This window comes from Coptis chinensis, chromosome 4 (genome assembly GCF_015680905.1).
Source record: "Coptis chinensis isolate HL-2020 chromosome 4, ASM1568090v1, whole genome shotgun sequence".
Taxonomy (NCBI): Eukaryota; Viridiplantae; Streptophyta; class Magnoliopsida; order Ranunculales; family Ranunculaceae; genus Coptis; species Coptis chinensis.
This window is the reverse complement of record NC_141459.1, coordinates 53,833,258-53,845,558: the sequence shown is the minus strand read 5'-3', so window position 1 is coordinate 53,845,558 and position 12,301 is coordinate 53,833,258.

Sequence of the window (12,301 nt, the reverse complement as noted above, 5' to 3'; positions counted from 1 at the left end):
GGTAAAATAGTAGACCATCTTCTGAGAGATTCTTTTCTGAGGGTATGACCGGTGAGGATTGAAAGTCGAGATTATCTACCTATGGTAAACTATGGATAGGAGAGTATAGGAGATTGACTAAGTACACACATAAGCCTTGATTGAGAATTTTGTCAATTTTTACTATCTCCCATCATAATCTATGAGTCTTTGCAGCAATGCAGTTAGCAATGGAGATTGTTTGTTAGAGTAAGCACTAAGTGGGTAAGGAATTTCTCTCTCTGAAAAATACTATCATTCTTGAACATGCTATTGATTGATTTTGTGGGTATATTACTTGAAAACCCTCACGAGACTATAACTCGTCCTTTTTGGGGAACTTAAAGGTTTAAAGCCTTGTTGTATATGGTAAATGCAATCGCGATGCCTGTGAAAGTGAGTTAGGATTTTATTTTTGTTATTAGAATGTGATTTTGACCACTTATCTATTTTTTATTTTATTTGCTAAGAGACTAGCAAAAGGCTAGTTGGGAGTTGTGATAAGTGCTCAAAAAGTGCAATTTAACCCTCGATTATGCCTCTTGTTTAGCCGTCTTAGTGGACTAATAGTGTTTGTAAGTTATGTTTTATGATTCTACAGATGAAAGAGAGAGTTTTGTGGAATATTAGAGAAAAAGGGGTAAAACGGAGCAATTCGGAGCATTAAGGATCACATGGGAAGCCCGTGGACAATCATGGAGAAGGCCAAGGAATTGAAGCTATTAAAGATGCGACTTAGACCTATTTTAAAGCCTATTTGGAAGCCCAAGGCCAAATAATTTGTTGCTTGGACCAAAGCCCGCAAAAGAGGATAGAAGGATAGAGCAGAAGAGACAAAATAGACTTACGCGTCTGGGACGCATGGATCGAGCGTCCAGACACATTGCTTGCGTCTGAGACGCATGAATAGTGCTTCCAAACACATGGATCGAAACTGTAGCCAATTCCTTCTCAGTTTTGGAGACGAAGTTTGACTATGAAAGAAGTTTATTTGTATTAGGAAACAAATGACGGTTTGAAATGCTTATAGAGCTCATTGTAACCTCTATAAATAGAGGACCTAAGTGCCTTATGTAATTTGCCAATTCACTTATACTCTTGTCTCCAAAACTTGAGGCAGAGAGAGATTAATAATAAAAGATCGGTTTTAACTAGCTGAGTCTTAATAAATTAGTCTTTTTAGTCTTATGTTCTTCGACTCTTCTTCTTCTCGTTCTTCGTGTTTTTCCTTTTTTATGGAAGTCTAATCTTCTCCTTCAATGGAGAAGATGAAGCCGGTGCTTAGGGTTTGTTGATTCTTTTGGTTCATGGTGTTCTTCAATCAGGTTAGTTCTTTATGTTTTTAGTTATTAGTTCTATTGCCCAGACCAGGGGATGGAAGTATAGATTAAGGTTTTTATTTATTACAATCGAATATCATGCTAGTTTAGGGTTGTATTTATTGCAATTGAATATTTGTTAGTAACATGCTTTTATTTATTGCAATTAAATACAATGGTAGAATAGGGTTTTATTTATTGTAATTGAATATTATACTATTATCCTCTACTTTTCTTCTAGTTGTGTAGTGCTTTAGAGTAAGGGAAGTATTCATTGTGTTTGCCTTAGATGGTGATTCATTGAATAGCTGCCCAAGCTCACATAAAAGGAAAGAAGATACTAGTAACATGAACATAGGAACAACCTTACGTAGAGTTATTTGTTAACGATGTTTCGTCCAAGAGGGCATCGACACTCGCTCGATTGCCTAATTGTAGTCTACTTGTGAGAACAAACATGAAGTAGAAGGTCATAGATCAAAAGTATTGGTGGATTTTAATCTCTTGAATCCCCTTTTTTTTATAAATTCTCAATAGTTTAGTTAGTTTAGTTTAGTTTAGCATTAGAATCTATAATATCTATAATCATAGTTTTTAATCCCTCAAACCCCCTTTCCAGTCCTATTCTTCATATAAACATACACTTAAAAGTGGAATGATACCCTACTCATCCTTTACTTATTGAGGGATAATTAGGTTTTGATACGCTTCTATTTTGTTCAATGATGACCATACATCCATCTACATCATCTATCTACATCATCCACATCCATATCTCATCTACATACACAAAAAGAGGCTTGTCATGCCACGACATGTTAAATGCAGATTAAAATTAGAACTCAACTAATGCTTCGCTTACTAAAATTAAGACTAAGCAAGCCTTAATTCAAATTTTCATTTAGTAAGCTAGAAAGACTAAAGTTTCTATGTAACCCTTACAGTTTCTAGGGGCAATGGAATTGTTTTAAATGGAGCTATTAATTGGGTCTCAAGCATTGAAGATCAATCACCACACCAAGTTAATGCTTTTGATGTTGAGAAAAAAGCATTTCGACGGTTTTCTAGACCTGATGAAGTAGGTAAAAAAGCTTTGTTGATTGTAGGGGTGCTTGGTAGGAAACTATATGTACTTTGCCAAAATTGTGGTTTTGAAGTTTGGGTTATGAAGACTTATGGTGAGACAAACTCGTGGGAAAAAATGTTTTCTATGAAAGATACTGTTATGAAATCAATTTTCCCACAAAGTCTTCTCATTTTGAGTGGTCCTCCGAGGCTTTTGCATGTTTCAAAGAATGGTGAACTTATTGTGAAATATGGAAAAAGTGTATTTTCATATGATCCGAACCAAGAAACACCTACGAAACTTAGCACTCATAAAAGTTTAGATAGTCTTGCCTTTTGAAGTGTCTCTGTTGCAAAGGGTACCCCTTCTCCAGTAGCTGCAGCTCTTCCCAGGGATCCACCAAGAACGTTTTCTGTGTGTGACCTCTCCCATTCATACTTAAAAGCTGTTGCAGGTTAAGGATAATATTTATAAGAAATAATGAAAAGAAAATCCCCCATGTATCCACTACTTGGGATAGTGAACATATAAAATCTGCAAGACTTGATTCAAAGCATTTTCATTCAAATATGAAAGAATGTGCTGCGGATTTACACTTTTTGTATGCTATGAACAAATAAACACATAATACTAATTTATTTAAGGCCAGGGGACATGTGTTGCGCGGGTACTTCAAAATGGAAGCCGTACCCTTCTTGGACGCTCCATATTTTAACTGAAAATGATGTGTCTCATGAGAAACACTACCGTGTCTCAGCCGTACCCGTGCAACACAGCAGGGGACTAATAAAAAAGAAAAGGACCAAGGAAATTACCTACCCCAGTAACTGGGTTCATCAGGCCCTAGAGAATCTTTTGATAAATGGAACTCATCAAGACCATTAAGTATGCAAACCACACATCAGACAATTTGATGAGCTGCGGCGAGTAATATTACATTAAATTCATATAATATGATAAACACCAAGTAATATCACAGTGCTTTGAGTGATCCTGTTGCTCAACTAATACTTGGTTAATTTTCCATAAAGCTAGTTTCAATAGATACTTACCTAGTAAAAAAATCTGATAGCTTTCCTTTGTATTGTCCCAAAGTTGTTTGCTCCAATGTTGTTTTCCAAGGAAAAGTTGTTAGTAGTAGCAATAGGCTCAGGGGTGTGAATTCCTATGCTCTATCAATATGTTTCGAAGACGTTACGACTCATTTTTTAGAGTGTATTATGGTGGATGACCTGCATAATGAAGTGATAAAAAGGTTACTAATTGTCTGGGAACCATTGCCATTGCCAAGATCATGTATGTTCATAAAGCTAGTTTCAATAGATACTTACCTAGTAAAAAAATCTGACAGCTTTCCTTTGTACATTGTCCCAAAGTTGTTTGCTCTAATGTTGTTTTCCAAGGAAAAGTTGTTAGTAGCAGCAGCAGGCTTAGGGGTGTGAATTCCTATGCTATATCAGTATGTTTCGAAGACGTTACAGCTCATTCTTTAGAGTGTATTATGGTGGATGACCTGCATAATGAAGTGATAAAAAGGTTACTATTTGTCTGGGAACCATTACCATTGCCAAGATCATGTATGAAATGAGTAATTGAAACATAAGTGAGATCGCGCACCAAGAAATTAGATAGGCAGATAGCCAACTTTCAACATACTTTAAAATCCTATGTCTTAATGTACGTTCTCGAAATTTAATTCTAATACCCAACAATAAACAATATATTCTTGTACAATAGTTCAAATTTTTGTGATGAGGTTATAATGCTCTTCTCGAGCTCGATCATAGGCAAGATGCTTACATTGGAAAGCTTTCTTAGCATCATCAAGTGTAACAATAGCGACAAATGAGCCAACCCCATTCTCCTCTTTTCTCAAAACATCACAGCCTTCATCACCAACAGGCATGCTGCTCGCATCAGAAGCTAAATCTTCAACTGGTCTAATCTTAGAACATAACCATCACTAACTCATAGGCCTTATGAAAATTGGTTTATGGCCCCAGTGGAGAACAACCGCGTGGGTAGCAGGGATCACTCCTGAGAATCCCATAGCAAGGAAAAGAGATGCCCTGAAATGCAGCCTGAAGCGAGCAGTAGACAGTCCTGGGGCGAGGAGAGTAATGATTGCAAAGATGACAAGTACAGTAATGGAGGTGAGGTCTAAAGACCGAAAATTGGGATGGCAATAGAATGCATAATAAATAGGAGGTACAAAGGAAGAAACTATCATGAGAGAGATGCCGACATAGTCAAGGCGCCAAAAGAAAAGGTTGAAACGGCGAGAGTATATTGAAAACCATTCGTTATCAACAGTGACTCTTCCCATTGAAACATTAGAGAACACGGAGAAAAGAGAACTCTTGATAGCTATTTTGGGTTTCCCATCTGACATGAGTCTTAAATCATCTTGAAATTGCAGTATAGAATTGTTCATCATCTTGAAGAATTTCTTCTGAAGAACAGCATCTTCTGTAATTTTGACATCACTCTATCATCCATAGAATAAGAGAGAGGGTTTGAAGAGATGATTTTTTTTTTCAGAGTTGGGAGTGTTTTGTAGAATTGAAAAGAGAGTATGGAAAGATGTTTTTATTAATTTTGGGTTACGAACAATTGAAATCGACAAAAAAGGGCGTAGAATTCCTTTTTTTATGCCGAATTATTGTAAAATCTGATGTGTCAGTCTCAGAGAAAAAAGAATGACTGATGTGGGTTACTGGGAGCATTCTTAACTACTCTGTATTCATGGTCTTTGATGCTTCATAGAGTCTCCAACTACTACAAAACACTCATTCCATTACGAGAAAATACGTCAAATTAGTGGTTTATATTATAGCTATCACATTGATAGATTTGTACTGTAGATTATTTATCTATATTTGTTTGTGATAATGCTATTTAGTTTGGTGACTATGCTTGGGTATATTAGGGATGGAATTTTTTTGTCAATTGGAAGAAAATATTCTCAAATTTTGACCAACTCTAGGTGGAGGCAAATATCGATTACAATTTTGTATGGGGTCTACCCCGCGCGCCATTGGTAATGTTGCACGCCACTATCACGTGCTATAGAGTAAAAAGACACAAATTTAAGTTCACTACTTCATTCTCACCTCACACTCCAAAACTATTTCCACAACCATTTCATTTTACCATGACTTCTTCTTCACAGGGCCGTCCCTGAACTTTGAGGGGCCCAAGGCGAGTTTCTTAAAATGGGTCCATATTATTGAGAAAAAAAACAAGTCTTTTACACAAGGGTACGTGGGCCAATGTTTGAGTAGACTGGACTGCACATAATTTGATTGGACTGAACAATCTTAAGTCCTTTACATGTGGTCTAGTAGGTATACGATTATACTTGGGGGCCCAAAATTTGACCAACAACTGGGGGCCCTAGGCAGCCGCCTAGTTGGCCTGCCCTGAGAGCCGGCCCTGCTTCTTCATTATTGTAAAAAACTAGCCAACATACCGACGTTGGTGAATCAACTCAACAATCATGTTATTTTGATACACTCGATCAAGGGAGGTGTCAAATTTGCACATTAAGGAAACACCTTGCATTATCATGCAAGTATCTGAATGCAAGATGTCCTAATTATAAAGCACCACATTGCCAAGGTTATATGCTCATATATAGAAGGTGTAACGAAGATGGTGACGAAGTAAGATTTTTGAAATGCATGTATAATATATATATATATAAGACAGTTTGTTGATATGCACGTATTGTGGCAAGGAAGATTATTGGTATAGGTATTGCCCCTATGCACAGTTACCATGCCCAAATGGTTGTGATGGGGTCAGAGAACTGAAAAAGTTTGCGAACCTTGAAAGAAAAGGTCTTGATCTATTGAAGTCTATAATGTGTGGAAAATATGAGTAGTTTTGGTGTTGTAATGAAAAAGGTTAAGAGTGGTTAATCAGTTTATTTTCTATGAATATGTAATGTAATATGTTTTTATTTTTAATATGAATGAACTTTTATATTCTATAAATATATGTTAGTTTAAATTAATATATATATATATATATATATATATATATATATATATATATATATATATATAAGAAATTGATTAACATTGTTTATTGATAATTAAGAAGAAACATGCATCTACGAAATTAAATTAAATTAAATTACAACAATTGACACAATGTCGGTCACCCTTAATGCTCTATAGATGCTCGACAAGGTCGCTTTTAAGTACGTCTATCATGCATAGTATTTGATTGAACTCATAGAGTCCCCTCAATACAGTGTTTCCAAGTAAGTGGGATCTGTGGTTGCCCTTCTGGATCAGGAATGTACCTCCTCATTTCATAATTTTTATTTTTAGCTCTGATTATCATATTATGCAATATGATATATGCTCTAATAACAGTACTTATTGTCTCCACATGCCATAATTTGCAAGCTTTTGCCAAAATCCCAAATTTAGAATTGCAAAACCCCAAAAGCTTTTTCAATATCTTTCCTTGCAGCTTCCTATGCATCGTTGCAAACCACTTCATCTTTAGAGTATTAGGTTTTGAAATTGTTTGTATAAATGTCGCATAGTCAGGATAGATACCATCAACTAAATAATAACCCATATTGTAGCTATGATGATTTATATCAAAATAAACAAGTGGGGAAGTACCATTGATTATGTGCTTAAACACCAGCGAGTTGTCAAACACGTTGATGTCATTGTGTGACCCTGACATCCCAAAGAAAGAATGTCATATCCACAGGTCTTTGGTTGCAACAACTTAAAGAATAACATATGATTTTCCAGAACGACTACTGTAAGCACCTTGCCATCTAGTTGGACAATTATGTCATTCCCAATGCATACAATCAATGTTTCCCAACATACCAGGCCATCCATGTTCGATAGATTGTGCAAGCAAGCGTTCTGTGTTTGCAATGTTTGGCCTTCGCAAGTACACTGAATCGTAAAATTTGATAACTGCATCACAGAAATGCTCAACGCCTGGTTTCCAGATTGCTCGAAAATGTATAATTGATCGTCAATTTGATCAGCCACCGTACTATAACCAAGATAGAATATGCAAAGCTGCATCCACCTTGATCAAATAATTTATCCCAGGTTTACCAGTGTTGTTAATTTTAAGCTAAATGTATTAAAAATGAATCTGAATATTGTTGAAGATGTGAAGGAGTAAAGATTTTTTCATACGAAAGCGTTGTTTGAAATCTTCTTTCGGAAAAACAAGACGAACGACGAAGTAGTTGGCCTTCAAGATTTCCAAAGTCAAATCATAGTTTTTATGCTTCACTTTTCAACCCTTCTTTGAACCACCATGTGGTGCCTTCGGAGCATGCACTTGTGCTTGTGCAAGTACAACCAAATTGTGCTTGATAAAGGGAATGACGTTAACAAATTCCTCATCAAGACTATCTACCAAGTCTTCTGTTGGAGATGATGAAGAAGAAGATGAAGATGAAGATGAAGATGAAGATGAAAGGGGAAAAAGCTTATACACTTCATGATCCATTTTTTGGCAATGCGTGCGTATTGTTTGTTAAGGATTTATGTGAAATGGTTGAGTTGTTTGATTAGAATGTTTGGGTTGAGTATATGTAAAATGAATAAGGAAATTAGTGTAGATATATAGATGTAGAATTCCAACCATTTTTTGCCTGTAGGAGCACGCGACAGTGATAGTATTGTGCTACAGTAGAAATGTCGCGCAACATTAGTAATGTCGCGGTATGTTCTGGTCAAAGTCAAAAAAATGTTCAGGCAACATTAGGAGTGGCGCGCGACATTACCACTATCGTGCCCATATCCCCATTCGAAATCATAGATTTGCATCCACGGATGCGGCTAGACAGGTGATAACTCCACATTTGCCTCCACCTAGAGATGGTTTTTCACGAAATTCGAATTGTGGAGGCAAATGTATAGATGATACTTCCACCTAGATATGCTCTTAGTTCTTTTTTAGAAGTATAATCCATGCACTTTGAGAATTACGAATATGAAATAAAAATTAGTAAGCATGTAGTGTAACTTGATGTTATGAGTTTTAAGTTTTAATTGGTCTATCTTGCACGTTATGCTTATATATATATCTCGAACTAGCTAGATCTTTAGGTCCCATCCTTTAATGCGACATAATGATTCAAATCCACCAAGGTCCCATCCTTTAATGTGACTTATTGCTTTGTTCTCATAAGCTAATGCATGAGTTTCTTTTCAACCCTATGAGTTGTGATGGTTTGAGCGTCATAATTGCTTATAAAATAGACATCGAACTAACCAAAAGGAATAATTAACGAAAAATTGAAAACATAATAAGTTTGTGAACATACAACTATTTGTTGTCCATAAGACCTCAAGTGCTGATTGGTGGAGAGGCTGCCCGAAAAAACTGTACCTGCTCGAAAAAATTGTGTAGCTGCCCACAAATTGTTTGGACCAATCAAGAGTTGCTGTTTGTGGACAAGTCTATCCACAAATTCGCTCTCAATTGAAAACTAGATGCAAATGCATGGAACTAACTTAAAAAAATAATTAACGATAAATCAGAAATTGGAGGCAAAATGCATTGAACAACCTCAAAGAACAATTAACGAGATATCGAAAACGGGATGCAAATGCATTGAACATACCTTAAAGAACAATTAACGGGAAATCAGAAAATAGATGCAACTACATTACAATGACCTCAAAGAATAACTTAACTAACGGAAAATCGAAAATTGGATGCAAATGCATGGAACTAACCTCAAAGAATAATTAACGGAAAATCGAAAACTGGATGCAAATACGTTGAACTAACCTCAAATAACAATTAACGAGATATCGAAAATGGGATGTAATTGTATTGAACATACCTCAAAGAACAATTAACGGGAAATCAAAATTTGTATGTAACTGCATTGAGCTGACCTCAAATAATAATTAATGGAAAATCGGAAAATAAATGCAACTGCATTGCACTGACCTCAAATAATAACTAATAGAAAATAAAAAAACTGAATGCAAATGCATCAAACTAATCTCAAAAAATAATTAACGGAAAATAAAAAACTGGATGCAAATACATCAAACCAACCTCAAAGAATAATTAACGGAAATCGAGAACTGGATGCAAATGAATTGAACTAATCTCAAAGAATAACTACCGGGATATCGAAAATTGGACACAAATGCATAAAATTAACCTCAAAGATCGAATAACTAACAAGATATCGGAAATTGGATGCTGTTGGAAATAAGGCTGGGTCAGACCTGATATGGATAAACGCCTACCAAGATAAGGATAAACCACAGAGATAAGGATAACCACCAGGTATTGGGATGAGTGTAGGACTCTATCCTAGCCTACATTAGATGAGTATAGGACTCTATCCTTAGCTGATTTTGGATAAGTATGGGACTCTATCCTATCCAATTTTGAGGAGGTGGGAGAATTCTATAAATAAACCCCCACCCCCTCACATATTGATCATCCCAAAAACAAGCAAAGCTCTCTCTCCCTTTAATGGTGGCCTCCAACGTTTTCTAAAGTAGAAGCTAGTTTTTCGTGGAGATTCCATAGGTGGTAACCTCCATTGCTAGCCATTGTCAGTTCTTGGTTCTTGGTTCATGAACAAAGGTTGCTTCCCGTTCGTGGTTGGAACTTGACTCTAGCTAAGTTGAGAAGAAGAAGATCTTGAGTGTGCGAAGAACATCATCTTCTCCGGTAGATCAAAGCTTGGAACTTCGAATTGAAAGTTGTGACCAAGGTACGATCTTCTGTTTTCCACTGCGCTATTTTATGCATGTGATATAGCGTAATTGTATATATCGTAGGAATCATGCATGAGATATCGGTAAAAACCCTACATTGACATCGAGTTAGGATTTCCATGGTTTGCATGCTTTTGTTTGTAGTTTTGATCTTGTGATCTACATTTTTTTTGAAAAACTGCATTTTTTTCAAAAAAATTTAATTAATTTTTAAATAATTAGGTTGTTTAAAATTAATTAAAAATTTCTTAAAATTTATTTTTTTGCAAAATAAATTATTTATGGAAAATAATTTGTTTTTTTTTTAAATTTTTAGTGGAAATTTTTTCTAGGAAATTTTTACATGGAAATCTATTTTCTGAGATTATTTCTCTAGAAATTTTAGGATTTTTCACATGTATTTTTTTCACGATTAAAAATTGACATTAGGATGTTTATTTTTACCATGCAGTAATTATTTTAAATCTGGATTTTTACTATTGCATGTAAATAAAATTGTCTGTTTTCTATCAACGGTCATATGAAAACTAAGGCACAATGCCTAAGTCGCATAGACCCGAGACTTGTAGGAAAATTGAACCAGATCTTGGGAGACGGGCTTCCAAGAAACGCATGACTGGAAAGCAATATAGGAGAGCTTTTGAATCGTACTATCTTGAAATCTGATAGGATAAAGACAGAGCCACCATCACCAAAATATACACCACAGAGCCCCAGTTCTATTCAGGATAGGAATGAGGCTCGACCACTTAAATATCTCCTACATCGATTATGGGACAATGCTAAAGAACCAAATCCATATGATGTGTCATCAGAGTTTATTTTCCCACCTCACAGGGAAACAGAGGAAGTGGCTAGTAATTTTCAAATAGCTGATAGTGACTGTGAGGATGAGGATGACCCCCCTGGGCACCCAGGACGTTTCTATGTTCATGGTTGACTGACTCTTTTTAGTTCCACATTGTTTTTGAAAGATAGAAAACTCCTTTTTGTAGAAACAATTTTATTAAGATGGAAATTTAAGTAATAGATTTTTCGCATATTCTATGTTATTGATAGTCAAATGCATTGATTTTATTTAATAGCTAGAATCATGCTAGTAGATTATCATGATCATCTCATATGTAAAAATGTGGATTACATAGATTTATTTTAAGAGATGATTCTTATTCGTAGTATCTTATTTTTGGAATTCAAACTTGATAGAATGGCACCCGATGGAAAATCCCTATTTACCATGCTACCTGAAAAGGACTTGTTAAATGATAAGAATTACGAACTTTGGTCTAGGAAAGTTAGGCTAATTCTGGTAGATAGGAAGGTCATTGACGTAATAACTGAGATAGTAGTAGAACCAACCGCCGAAGGATTAACACAAGCTGCTTATACTGCTGCACTTAGGAAGTACAATGAGTATACAAGCAGAGACAATGTTGCCCAAATTGCCATACTTGGCACCATGAGGAATGACTTCATGATGCGGTATGATGGCCTTGGATCGGCTAAAGAGCTATAAGAAGCAGTAAAGGCGGACCTTGGGGGTATGACTATTGCACAGCTGAGGAGGCTACAAATAAGCTTTGACAAATTTATCAAGTTGCCCCATACCTCTATGACACAACATTGCACGGTGATGAGGAACATGGTTGCTGAGTTAGCCCAAGCAAGATAGGTCCTGTCATATGAACAACAAATTCAAGCTGTCATTAGGTCTTTACCTAAAACTTGGGAACAATTTTGTCTTATCTTGACTCATGACGACAGTATCACAAACTTTGCATAGGTGTAGAGGAAATGTGAGCTTGAGGAACAAAGGCTTCTCAATGAAAAGCCTGTTGTTCAAACTGAAGCAAATGTTGTCAACTCCAAAAAGAGGAAGGCTCCTTGGAACAAGAAAAGTGGAAAAGGGAAAGGCAAGGAAAAGGCCAAGCCTGACCCACAGCAAAAGAAACCTAGGAAGTCGATAGACATGACTAGTGTTGAATGCTTCCATTGTCATCAGATGGGACACTATGCTAGGACATGTCCTTCTCTTGAGGTAAGTTTTACTTTAAGTACTGTCATTGTGATAAGTACTGCCATGCTGTCTGATTCATCACAATATTGGATTGTAGATTTAGCAGCGGACAGACCACATAAGCTAGGATAGG